Raw genomic sequence first — 14,102 nt, forward strand, 5'->3', positions numbered from 1 at the left:
TGCTCTTCCTCCTTGCGGTGATTCTGGCGGTGGCCCTGCGCCTGCGATGCTCCATCACCCCAACTGCCTGGAACTGCATTCAACCTGGTTTCTGTCATAAGATTGGACCAGGAGTTTCTCCCACCTATAATCCTGGAACTTTGCCTTATTCCTACAATACGTACATTGCCTCCGATTCTCAGAAATCACGGCTTAATTTTCTAACTATGACGTCAGAAATGGGTCCCCGAGGAGATCTCTCTAATGAAGCTTCTTTGGTAATAAGTGTCACTGAGGAGAATAACAAATTAAGCTCTAACGCTGCTGCTGCTTCTGCCCTTGTGAGTTTTAATACATAGGTTTGGTTTTTAATTTTAAAACAATATTTTGGCAAAAAAAATCTTAAATCCTATGTTCTGTCACTTCGTTTGCCCACTCAATATTTTCTGTTCCTTTCTGTGTGGACCCGTAACTTCATTATTAGACTTCAAGTATTTTGAAGTATGTTGACAATTTCACCTGAGATAGTCTTTACCTCCTCCACCTCTCCCCTCACCACAAATCTCTTTTACTGTGAGAAGTGGGTATTATGATGTTGTTGCCACAGAAATATTTGTAGCTGAAACATAAATGTTTTCTTCCTGTGGGTGTTTACCTTTCTCAGAACATTGATATCTTGAATATATAAGGCTTCTTCTTTATAGCTACAAAGTGAGAGGAAAATGCACAAGGTTGTTTGTTTTTTTTTTTTAAGGACAGAGTAATGATTTGACAATATTCAGGTATGTTTGCTAGAGATTTTTTAAATCCCCCTGGATAGGCTAATTTTCTTCTCAATCTTTTCTCAGAACTACCTGCAGATTTCCTCCCAGTTTTAAAGATACATTGTGGTATGCCTGCCAAACATGCTTTTCATCAAAATCTAAATGTTTACATTCATGAAAGCAGAGTAGCGAGAATTTTTCTTTTATTTTGGTGGGCTTTTGAATGTATTACATTTTCAGTAATTGGAATTGGGTTACTCAGAAAAAGGTAAGTTTGTAATATTCTTTGGATTGCTAATTTTCTCAAACACTATTTTGTAATATAATGTATTAGTAAGTTGTGAAGTACTACCCTCATTTCCGTAAATGAAAGTTGAAATGCTTCCATTTTGTCCTAAAAATGTTAATGTGTCTTACTCAGTTGACTTCTTGTCAGTGTGCTTCTGATAATGTATACAATTCCATTTCTTATTTTTAGGTTTCCATGTTGTGAAATTTTGATTTTTAAATATTAGATGTTAACAACCTATAGAACAACAATAGTTCTATATAGGTAACTTTGAGAATCTGTAAAAAAAAAAAAAGCCACCTATCACAGCAAGTGAGAAAGTTTATTCTATTAAAGGATATCTGAAAACAGTAATTTCCTAGGGAGATGTCACATAATAGGTGTCTTTTTGGGGTGGTGATATCAAATTAGGTGCACTAAAATTATAAGGTTAAAATTACTTTGTATAGAAACTTCAGATTCATTTAAAAGCTCATTGAAAAAGACAGAATACACCTACAGCTACAGAAAATAATCTCAAGAAAGTGACTCTGTATGAAAAATTTTGGAGAAATAAAAATAAGCTCGGAAATAAAAATAAGTTCACTGAAGTTTCTATTAAAAGGAACACTGTAGTTTCCATGCCTATTTGAAGAACAGTAGGTGGAGCTATTTAAGGTACAAAAACCAAAAATCCTCAAGATCGTACAGTAATTGGTTAGGGCTCTGAGCACCGCTGTTCACTAATCAGGAAAAGAACAACAGAGTTCCTGCTTGCCTCCTGCTTGCCCAGGAGGGGCCTGAAGCACAAAACACAGATAGAAGCTAACCATCTCAGGATTGTGAAGAAACTGTTGGATTCTGAAGACTGGAAAAGCCGGACCTTACTTCAGTAGTCACGGGAAGAAGTGAAAATAATCTTGGAGGAAAGTGACAATGATTCCTAGGCGACCGCAAAGGGCTTGTCTTGCTGGGAGTTCTCCTGGGGATTCTGTGGGAAACCAGATGAACCCAAATTCACTATTCAGTTCCTGAGGAGCTGGAGAAAGGCTCTAGGGTGGGCAACATCGTCAAGGACCTGGGGTTGGAGCCCTGGGAGCTAGAGGAGCGCGGAGTCCGTATAGTCTCCAGAGGTAGGACTTAGCTTTTCGCTCTAAACCCCCGAAGCGGCAGCCTTATCTCTGCAGACAGGATAGACAGGGGTCTTCAAGTGTCAATTAAATCTGGAGATTCTGTTGGAAGATAAAGTAAAAAATATACGAGGTAGTGATAGAAGTGAGAGACATTAACGATAATGCCCCCTATTTCTGGGAAGATGAATTAGAAATAAAAATGAGTGAAAACGCAGCCACTGGGTTGCAGTTGCCGCTTCCCCACGCTTGGGATCCGGATATAGGTAAGAACTCTCTTCAGAGCTACGGACTCAGTAGTAGTAATACTCACTTCTGCCTGGACGTGCAAAGCGGAGTGGATAGTAACAAGTATCCAGAACTGGTTTTGGAGTGCACCTTGGACCGGGAGCAGAAGGCTGTTCATCACCTGGTTCTCACAGCCTCCGATGGGGGGGGTGACCCAGTGTGCAAAGGCACTGAGCGAATTCGTGTGATGGCAGCTGATGTGAATGGCAACGCACCAATATTTGCTCAGTCCGAGTACCGCGTGAGCGTTCCAGAGAATATAGTGGTGGGCACTAAGCTGCTTCTGGTAAGGGCCGCGGACTCTGACAAAGGAGCCAATGCGGAAGTGACATTCCTTCTGTTATGTAGACTACAATGCGGCCCCGGTTTTCAAACTAGATGCTAATTTAGGGACAATTTCAACAATAGAGGACCTGAACCATGAGGAATTGAGATTCTACGAGATGGAAAGGCAAGCAATGGATAAAACAGGATATTCTGCAGGAGCCAAAGTCCTGATCACAATATTGGATGTAAATGATAACACCCCTGAAATAGTGGTCACCTCTCTCTCTCTCCAGCTCCATTCTGGAAAACTCTCCCAGAGGGACATTAATTGTCCTTTTAGGGGCACCTGGGTGGCTCAGTCGGTTAAGCGGCCGACTTCGGCTCAGGTCACGATCTCGCGGTCCGTGAGTTCGAGCCCCGCGTCGGGCTCTGTGCCGATAGCTCAGAGCCTGGAGCCTGTTTCAGATTCTGTGTCTCCCTCTCTCTGACCCTCCCCCGTTCATGCTCTGTCTCTCTCTGTCTCAAAAATGAATAAATGTTAAAAAAAAAAAATTAAAAAAAAAATAATTGTCCTTTTAAATGTAAATGATCAAGACTCTGGGGAAAGTGGACAAGTGACCTGTTTCATCCGAGAGTATGTGCCATTTAAATTATAAAAGTCTTGTGGAAATTACTATACATTAGTGACAGACATACTCCTAGACTGAGAACAGGTTCCTAGATACATCACGGTGATCCCCAGTGACAGAGGAAGTCCTCCCCTGTCCACAGAAACTCACGTCTCACTGAAAGTAGCAGACACCAAAGACAACCCACCCGCCTTCTCCGACGCTTTCTACTCTACCTATATTGCAGAGAACAACCCTAGAAGAGCCTCCATAAGGTTCCTCAAAAAATTAAAAACAGACCTACCCTATGACCCAGCAGTAGCACTGCTAGGAATTTATCCAAGGGATACAGGAGTACTGATGCATAGGGGCACTTGTACCCCAATGTTTATAGCAGCACTCTCAACAATAGCCAAATTATGGGAAGAGCCTAAATGTCCATCAACTGATAAATGGATAAAGAAATTGTGGTTTATATACACAATGGAGTACTACGTAGCAATGAGAAAGAAGGAAATATGGCCCTTTGTAGCCACGTGGATGGAACTGGAGAGTGTTATGCTAAGTGAAATAAGCCATACAGAGAAAGACAGATACCATATGGTTTCACTCTTATGTGGATCCTGAGAAACTTAACAGAAGCCCATGGGGGAGGGGAAGGGGAAAAAAAAAACGAGGTTAGAGCGGGAGAGAGCCAAAGCATAAGAGACTCTTAAAAACTGAGAACAAACTGAGGGTTGATGGGGGAAGGGAGGGAGGAGAGGGTGGGTGATGGGTATTGAGGAGGGCACCTTTTGGGATGAGCACTGGGTGTCGTATGGAAACCCATTTGACAATAAATTTCATATATTGGAAAAAAAAAAGAAATACATGACAAGGTAAAAAAAAAAAAAAAAAAAAAAAGGCCTACCACCCCGACTATGGAGAGAACGCCCAGGTCACTTACTTCCTAGCCAACAACACCCTCCCTGGACCACCGCTATCCTACATTTCCATCAACTCCAACACTGGCGTTCTGTATGCACTGCGTTCCTTCGGCTATGAACAGTTCCAAGACATGCAGCTACAAGTGATGGCGCGTGACAGCGGCGATCCTCCACTCAGCATCAATGTGTCTCTGAGCCTGTTCGTGGTGGACCAGAATGACAACGTGACATAAGTCCTGTACCCCACCCTCTCCACTGACGTTTCCACAGGCGTGGAGCTGGCACCACGATCCACAGAGCCCGGCACCTTGGTGACCAAGGTGGTGGCGGTGGACAACCACTCTGGTCAGAACGCCTGGCTGTTCTACAGTCTGCTCAAGGCTAGCGAGCCAGGGCTCTTCGCGGTGGGGCTGCACACGGGCGAGGTGCTCACTGTACCGGCCGTGCTGGACAGCGATTCGCTCAAGCAGAGCCTGGTGGTGGTGGTGCAGGATCACCGCCAGCCCCCTCTCTCGGCCACCATCAAGCTCACCGTGGCCTTCGCCGACAGCATCCTAGACTTCTGGCTGATCTGGGCAATGTCCAGCCTCCAGCTGACCCTGACTCTTCAGACCACACGCTGTACTTGGTGGTGGCTGTAGCCGCAACCTCCTGCGTCTTCCACGTCATTGTTATCGTGCGGCTGGCGCTCAGTCTGAGGCGCTGGCACGCTTCGAGTCTGCTCCAGGCTTTAAGAGGCGGGCTGGTGGGCGTGTCCGCCTCGCGCTTTGTGGGCGTGGCAGGGTGCGCGCTTTCCCGCAGACATATTCCACGAGGTTTCCCTCCCCGCGGACTCTCGCGGGAATCACGTGATCTCCCCACAGCCTGATGATGCAGACACGCGCCAGAGCCGGGAGTGCAGTGGGAGAAACGACCGTCTTCTGCTGTTAGGTAGTTGGCATTTTCTAAAGATAACTATTCATTAATGAATGTTTATTCAGTATATATTCAGCATTGATAAAGCACACACTAAAAAATTTGTATACGCGTGGCAGACACCAATGACCAACCTGGAGGTCTTCTCTCAGGGCTCCCATCACGACTTCTCTTACGCCTTATTTGTGATAGTGTTTGTATATTATAATATTATAACCACTCTAGTACTTTGTTAGTATCCTGTGTAATTTTTCTAATTAACAAGATATGCCTGCTTTTAATTGGTCTTTTTATTTACCATTGGCCGTGCAACATTTTTTAAAATGTTAATTTTTGAGAGCATGCAAACAGGGGAGGGGCAGAGAACGGGGGGGGGGGGGGGGAGAGGATCTGAAGTGGGCTCTGTGCTGACAGCAGCAAGCCAGATGGGGCCTGGAACTCAGAAACTGCTAGATTATGACCTGAGCAAAAGTCCGGGGCCAACTGACTGAGCCACCCAGGTGCCCCTACATAACATTTTTATGTTGAACAGCTGATGCTAGTTTATCCGTTAAAAACACAAATTCTTGGAGCACCTGGGTGGCTCAGTGGGTTAAGTGTTGGTTTCTTGATATCAGCTCAGGTCTTGATCTCAGGGTCCTGAGTTCAGGCCCTATGTTGGGCTCTCTGCTGGCGAAGAGCCTACTTACACACACATTCTTGTAGAGAAATTCACTGTAATTTATAAAAAGCATAAATGAAAATTTTAATAAACTTTTATGGGTAGAGGGGCTTCTAACTACATATGAAATTGCTAATGAATTAATGAAGTGCATTTAATTTCTTTTAACGTGAAGTAATTCTGGTCATTAGTAATGCATACATTTGTACTTTCTCAGGTCTTTTTTTTTTTTATTTTTTTTAACGTTTTTATTTATTTTTGAGACAGGGAGAGACAGAACATGAACAGGGGAGGGTCAGAGAGAGGGAGACACAGAATCCGAAGCAGGCTCCAGGCTCTGAGTTGTCAGCACAGAGCCCGACGCGGGGCTCGAACTCATGGACCGTGAGATCATGACCTGAGCCGAAGTCGAAAGCTTAACCAACTGAGCCACCCAGGCGCCCCTCTCAGGTCTTAAGTCATTACATGGTTTCATACAAGTCTTGAACTTACAAATACACCAAGTTTATTTCCTACATGCTTAAAACTTTCTCAGTGAAATATGCAAACAGGGGCAACTGGCTGGCTTAGTTGGTAGATCATGTGACTCTTGATCTTGAGGTTGTGAGTTTGAGCCCCATGTTGAGTATAGCAATTACTTAAAAATAAAATCTTAAAAAAATGAAAAAGAAATATGCAAACAGTGTAAGTGTTGTCATGAAGAAAAACTGAAGAGATTGTTTATTTTTTAGACTTATTAGAGATTTTGGGATGGCAGTGTCTGTATGTGTTTCCAGGTGAGGTATTTCTTTAGTTTACCGGTACTGCTGATCTTAATGATGACTTTGTGGAACACGCAGCTAACAAATTGTGTTTTGAGTGCTTTTTTGGTAATGTGGTGAATATGTAGTAATCTCTTTTATATAAGTTTCCTGTAACTTTCACACACGGAAAAAATTTTTGGATAGTGCTCAGATTCTAAGTGTTTCTTGAGAACCTTATGCTTCTAGTATAATGTTGAACCTAAATTGAACACTAATGTATAGTATTCTTAGGAAAACATTGCTGGAATCTGTGAAAAGCCTGGATTTTTTAGTGAATTCCATACAGGAGTAGGGAATCCTAGCATCCTTATTTTTTGTTGTTGTTGTCTGTCTCCTTCCAAAGATACAGTAGTTAATATCTGGACTTACAGAAGAAGTTAGAAGTCTTTTGAGAAAGAAAGGTAATCAAATGGCCCTAAAGTGAGACGTGTTACTGGTAATGAAATTCACATGTCACTTTATATTTTGTGACAACCAAGACAAAAAAAGGAAAAATTGTATGGTTCTGTCTGATTTTTTTTAAAGGAAGTTTTTGAGCTGATCTAAAAATGTAAATTTTGTATTTTAAGTTCCAGGTGAAAATGAGTAGAACTTTCTAAATGATATCGTCAGGATTAGAGGGCAGTGTAACGTCCTGTTTTTTAAAAGCTATCAAAATGTTTATCACAAGGCTGGTTTTCATATGGTGGTCAATTCAAAATGAAAGACATAACACACAACAGAAATTATTTGGGAAACTAAACTGCTATAGTCCAGTTATGCTGACTTCTGTTCACTCAACCTGATATAGAGACAAATGATTACAAGTTGGGACAATGAACAATCATGACCTTTAGGCTGTATCTCATATAGCAATGATCTTAACTAATGCTTTCAGTTGAGCTAAATAGGCTCCATTAATTAGTTGTTAAGTGAATGAATGGACAAATGTGTGTGCTCTGGGGATTACTTGCTATCAGTATTCTAAGATATAATATAGAAAAGTAGCAGCTTTGCAATGAGGTAATTCCTAAATTTGTGACCTTTAACAAGTTTTTTAAATCTCTAGCAGCTTCAGCAAAATAGAGATAATGTATAATTTGAAAGATTGTGGTGAGGAGTAGTGATAACATATAAACCATCTTGTTTATAATAGGTAATTAATGGTGGCCATATTTTTACATTGTTGATATAAAAAGGAGTCAAGCTTTCAATATTAGCTTACTTGACATTTTGTGAAAAGTAATGATTTGTGTGCTTCTATGGGTGGTACAATGGGATGACATGTGAATGGAAGTAAAACTATTCTAGAATTTTTATGAAAGCTAATTTATTATTTTATTTATTTATTTATTTATTTAATTTATTTTTGGGACAGAGAGAGACAGAGCATGAACGGGGGAGGGTCAGAGAGAGAGGGAGACACAGAATCGGAAACAGGCTCCAGGCTCCGAGCCATCAGCCCAGAGCCTGACGCGGGGCTCGAACTCACGGACCGCGAGATCGTGACCTGGCTGAAGTTGGATGCTTAACCGACTGCGCCACCCAGGCGCCCCAATGAAAGCTAATTTAAAAAGCTTAAGTGCTTAGGTGCATTCATTTGTAAATTTTTTTAAAAACTGAATTATAATTGACATACAATATTGTATTAGTTTCAGGTGTATGACAGTGATTCAGCATTTTTATATTTTATGAAATGATCACCTTGATATGTCTAGTTATTGTCACTATACAGAGTTATTACAATATTATTGACAATTCTCTATGCTGTATGTTACATTCACCATAGGTGTAGTTACTGTCTGTCACTACACAAAGTTATTACAGTATTACTGACTTCCCAATGTTGTGTATTACATCCCTATGACTTACTTTATAACTGGTTTATACCAATTGATCCCCTTCACCAACGGGGATTAGATGATGAATAGCTTATAAACAGAAATGTATTGCTGACTGTTTTGAAGGCCGGAATTCTGAGATAAGGGTGCCAGGATGGTCAGGTGAGGGCTTCCTTCTAGATCACAGGCTTTTGGCTGTGACCTCACATGACAGAATGGGCAAAGGATCTCCCTAGGCACATTCTTGATTGAGATACCCCTGTTTGGGGTCATAAAAGATCGGGAACCATTGTTTTGGATGGGACAGTTGTAGGAGTGTTAATTTTTCTCTTTCTGAACCATAGTGAAACCTAACCAAGGGTCCTATGAAATTTCTCCTTTAAAGGAACTTTTTACTTCATTAGGATTGTTAGGATGATTTAACTGGAAAAAGTATCATCAAAACCTGAAAGTTGGAGTCATTTGGTTTTGGCAACATGAGAGTTTAAGCTAACATAACACATTTAATATAAAATGTCAGTCTTAGCTTTAGAATATTTGTTGATAATTTAGGATTGATAATTAGGATATTTGTTGATATTTTTTAGAGAAACTAGGCAGTAGGTTTGGATGCTTCTTTTGTGCTTGTTCCAGTAATGAAATTATGTGAAAGACTTTGTTTTCTTCCTGTGTGTTAAGGAAGGTGGGTTTGCATTCATTTAATCTAATAAGTTAAAGTGTTCAGCTATAACTTAAAAGTTGCAGCTCCACTATTTCATACCACCTGAAGTGGAAATGTAATCTGCCAACAGATATTCTTCCTCCACATCCATTCTAGAAGAGATTTTATGCTGTTTGAAGCAGAAATAGGCTAGGATTCTTGGTGAGACTGTACATCTTGTTGAGACTATGCAACCCATAGATCATTTTATTTTTTAATTTTTTTTCTGGAGATTTAATCTCTGCAGTCTTTTTTTTTTTTAAACGTTTATTTATTTTTGAGACAGAGAGAGACAGAGCATGAACGGGGGAGGGTCAGAGAGAGAGGGAGACACAGAATCCGAAACAGGCTCCAGGCTCTGAGCGGTCAGCACAGAGCCTGACGCGGGGCTTGAACTCACGGACCATGAGATCATGACCTGAGCTGAAGTCAGACGCTTAACCGACTGAGCCACCCAGGCGCCCCCCCCCATACATCATTTTAAACTGAGTTAGAAGGCTAATGATAAATAAATGGGCTTTATCACAGTTTTCTTAGTTACATGTGACAGAGTATAGCTGTGATCATGAACAGTTCTGATGAAAATTATATTTTTTCCTTGTGCCATATACCAAGTTAAAAAAAAAGCACCTCCACATGAAATATGTGTAGTTCTTTGTATATCAGTTATACCTCAATAAAGCTACTTCAAAAAATTTTAAAGCAAACACCTGTGAAGGGTTGTTGATCAAAGAGATGTTGATCAAACAGGTTTACTACTCTCTAGAGTTACACTTAGAGTTCATTTTTAGGAAACCATATCTAATGAAAAGCTATCAATAAAAGAACACACTGTTTAGGATTCTTAAAATGTGACAGGAAAAGATAGCTTATGAAATGTAATTGAAAAATTTTTAATGTTTATGTATTTTCAGAAAGAGACAGAGAACATAAGCGGGGGTGGGGGGGTGGAGAGAGAGAGAGAGAGAGAGAGAGAGAGAATATGAATGAATCCTAAGCATGATCCATGCTGTCAGTACAGAGCCCGGGCTCAGGGCTCAGACCCACAAACTGTGAGATCATGACCTGAGCTGAAATCAAGAGTCAGACGCTTAACTGACTGAGCCACCCAGGCGCCCTGAAAATATCTTTGCTAGAGTATGAGTTTACTTGATACCAAATGGGAAGAGTTGTGGTTCAGAAAAAATGTGAAGAAATTGTTATCAGATGAACCATAGACTCAATAATTTGTATGTAAAAGAAATCAATATCTCCACAATTTCTCTTAGAGAAGCCATAGAAGGACAAGTATAATTTCTTAGTCCATCTTTAAGTCTCTGAAGCATTCCACACAATGGTTTGTACCCCTTCTAAATATTCAGTAAAAGCCTTCAGTTCAGTGATTAGAAAGTAGTCTCTTGGGGAAAAATCATAGCACAAACCACTTATTTTACATGTGCCTTTCCTCTATATCAAACTCCTAATAAGAGCCAACTCTCTGACCTATCTATGCAAAGCTAAGGAACTGGAGATGTGTCAGCATTTTTAAATAGTTGCCTCTGTACATAAGCTTTCAATATTGTGAAACTTCTTAGATGCTTTCTGCATATTTGCAGCTGAAGATCCAGCCAGTTGTTCATCCTGAGACTTCCATACAAAAAAAATTAAAGTAAACTTATTTAATTTTCTAAGTTTATTAATTTATTTCAGAGAAAGAGAGAGAGTGCAAACAGGGGAAGGGGAGAGAGAAAATCCCAAGTAGGCTCTGTGCTGTCAGCGCAGAGCCCGACCCTGGGGCTCCATCTCACAAACTGTGAGATCATGACCTGAGCTGAAATCAAGAATCAGACTCTTAACTGACTGAGCCACCCAGGCGCCCCACAAAAAAAAAATTTTTTTAAAAAAGAGACAACCTAAAAAATAACTTAAGCATGAAGAGCTATAAAAACAAGTCATGGGGCGCCTGGGTGGCTCAGTCGGTTAAGTGTCCGACTTTGGATCAGGTCATGATCTCACAGTTTGTGGGTTTGAGCCCCATGTCAGGCTCTGTGCTGATGGCTCAGAGCCTGGAGCCTGTTTTGGATTCTGTGTCTGCCTCTCTCTCTGCCCCTCCCTTGTTCACACTCTGTCTCTGTCTCAAGAATAAATAAACATTAAAAAAATTAAAAAAAAAAAGTCATCACTTTGAGCTCATATGCTGGAGTCAGTGAGAATATGAATTCCCAGGAATATTTAATTGCATGAATAAGGCTGTACTGCTGCTTTTCAGTCTACAAATTCCAGTGAGAAACATCTTTCTCAACTCTTCAGATCATTGAACTCTGATTACTTCAGGCTGCAGTCCTAAGGCAGAGACTTAGAGTGTTGCTGTGAGTCAGTGTGGAAATAGAGGTTAACAGGGAGATCTGTAAGGTTTCTGCTGGGTGACTTTATTCATTGGACCCTTCCAAGGATATAGGACTATGTGTCCAGGACTTGGTTGTTCAGAAGCGGTGGATTAATGTGGTAAAAGAATACTTCACTCTGAGTTAAGAAAGCGGACACTTAATTGTAACAGGATGGACCTGAAACAGATATGCCCATATGCCATGGTTTGTGTCAAATGTTTAGAAATGGTAGTTGAAAATCCTTTAAATGTTTTCTACATTAGATAGTCAAGATGCAAAGTTCAGCAGGAGTGTTACTGAGTTAAATGTCTGAGTTGACCCAGCTTGGGGCAAGATTTGTAATAGAACCTACAGAAGACACTGATGTTGGAAGTAATTTTGCCACCTTAGCAGCAGGACTGTATTTGTCTTTGAAGTAAAAGAGATCAACAGTGGAAACAAATAGGTTGAACCTGAGTTAGAGAAGCCAATAGACTAGGAAAAGCAAAACTCACATGGCTTAGTCCTGACAGCCTTAGATGTCAAAGACAGCCCCAAAGCAGCACTGCTTAGATCTCCACCCTGGTGGTTGATGCAACTGTATCTCCCTACTCATTTTCAGCCAGAATGTATACGGGGTCATCCTTTGAGAAAACATGCTGCCTGAGCCACTTCCATTGGTGAGAATGAGGGCTGCTGATCCATATGAGAGCAGTAAAGTGGAGATCAGGTATATCTTGGCAGCCCAGAGTAACTGTATCCAGTTTCATCTTGATCACAGTTGTGTTGACATGAAAACTTTAAGTTCATTGGGCTGTGATGAGATTTAAAAATGTTCCATGGTTTTGGAAGCAAGGAACAGCGATGGGGAGGACTGGTTGCCTGGTGTAGTTGAGATCAAAATTTTTGGTGATAATGACAATCCCAGAGCTGATACTTACTTTTATTTCCACAATGATTTCTGAAGATTCCCTACCTTTGACAGTAATCACTTTGTATAAAACACAGGATCCAGGGGTACCTGGCTGGCTTAGTCAGAAGAGCATGTGACTCATGAGTTCAAGTCTGAAATGGGCTGTGGAGAGTACTTAAATAAATTAAAAAAAAACTTTAAAACAAAAAAACCCACATGATCCAGATTTGGGAGAAAATAGGGAGGTCACATTTCTGGTATAGATTCAGAATTGAATCTATCACTAGTTCTGTCTTTTATCAGTAATTACTACATGCTTGCAACAGATGGGGCCCTGGACTAGGAGCTGACCCTAGGGTACAATGTTACCTCTTACCTCTCTCTTCCAGCCGAAAGACCACCCCCTACACATTGGTGACATCAACAGCAGGCCAGTTTTCCACCAGGCCACCTAGTGGTCCATGTGGCCCAAAACAGCCCTCCTGGCACCTTCATTGCCCAAGTCTGCACCTCAGATCCTTTGCTGGGATCCAACAGCAAATATCTCCCTACCCCCTTGTGGCTGGTATGGATACTTAAAGTGAATTTGAGGTAGCACAGAATGCTGGATAGGGGTTGTTCGTTGTAATCAGGTGGATCCAAATAATGTTAGCATAACATTTCACTCAACTTACATTTTACAAACACTTGAAAAATTATTGAATAACATTTACAATTAAAATTCCCTTTTATATATCACTGTCAGTGGTTTGGAAGATTGCAGTCTAAAATGTAACAAAAAAAGGAAAAGGAAATCTTAACCTTGGAAAGTGTATTTAGATAAATTGGGTAATAAGAAAGTTGAAAGAGTGAATTACTGGCAAGTCAAGAGAAATAGAATATTAGTAAGAAGATACATAAAAGTGTGTCTGGTTAGTCATGGTAGGATTCCTTACTGGTGTGGATTCTATTGTTTGTCCAAACTATGTTAACTTTATTACCTCCCTGGTGATCTCTAAAAGGAATTCATATAATCACATAATTTGGCATATTCAACCTGGTTTCTGTTGCTCACCTGAAGAGTTTGCTAAAGCTTGGAAACCAAGAAAAGGCAAGAATCTCAACAAATATGTGCCACTGGCATATCACTTTATCTTGTGTAGTGTTTTCTCTAGCAGTGTGTTAGGGGAGGCAGTGAGTATTCCTGGTGAGCAAAGGGCACTTATTTAATACATGTTGACTCTTTCCTTTACCTTATTTTATTTTAGTTTATTTTTAATGTTTATTTTTGAGGGGGATGGGGCACAGAGAGGGAAATAGAGGATCTGAGGTGGGCTGTGTCCTGACAGCAAAGAGCCTGATGTAGGGCTCCAACTCTCGAACCAGGAGATCATGACCTGAGCCTAAGTCTGACTGAGCCACTCAGGATCCCCCTATCTTATTTTACATTGATTTTTGCATGTGATATGTGGTAGGAATTCATTGAGGTAGGAGTCAAGGTTCTTGACTTTTTTCTTTTTTCTTTTGTTCTTTTGTTGAAAGGATGTTCCTTTTCCTATTGAATTACTTTGGCACCCTTGTTGAAAATCATTTGACATAAGTTGGTCTGTTTCTATACTTCCCGTCATGTGCCATGGATCTGTTTGTCCATCTTTTTGCCACAACCACACTGTCTTGATTATTGTCGCTTCATAGTGAGTCTTGAAGTCAGGTTGGTGAATCCTCCCATTTTTTTT

The 14,102-nt window shown here is 40.8% G+C and overlaps 1 pseudogene; it reads left to right on the forward strand.

The window, feature by feature from the left end:
• The first annotated feature begins 2,026 nt into the window (after nucleotides 1-2,026).
• The window catches only part of LOC125935041 (protocadherin gamma-A12-like), a 31,973-nt pseudogene continuing 19,897 nt past the window's right edge, over nucleotides 2,027-14,102 (forward strand).

Source organism: Panthera uncia (assembly GCF_023721935.1).
Source record: "Panthera uncia isolate 11264 chromosome A1 unlocalized genomic scaffold, Puncia_PCG_1.0 HiC_scaffold_17, whole genome shotgun sequence".
Taxonomy (NCBI): domain Eukaryota; kingdom Metazoa; phylum Chordata; class Mammalia; order Carnivora; family Felidae; genus Panthera; species Panthera uncia.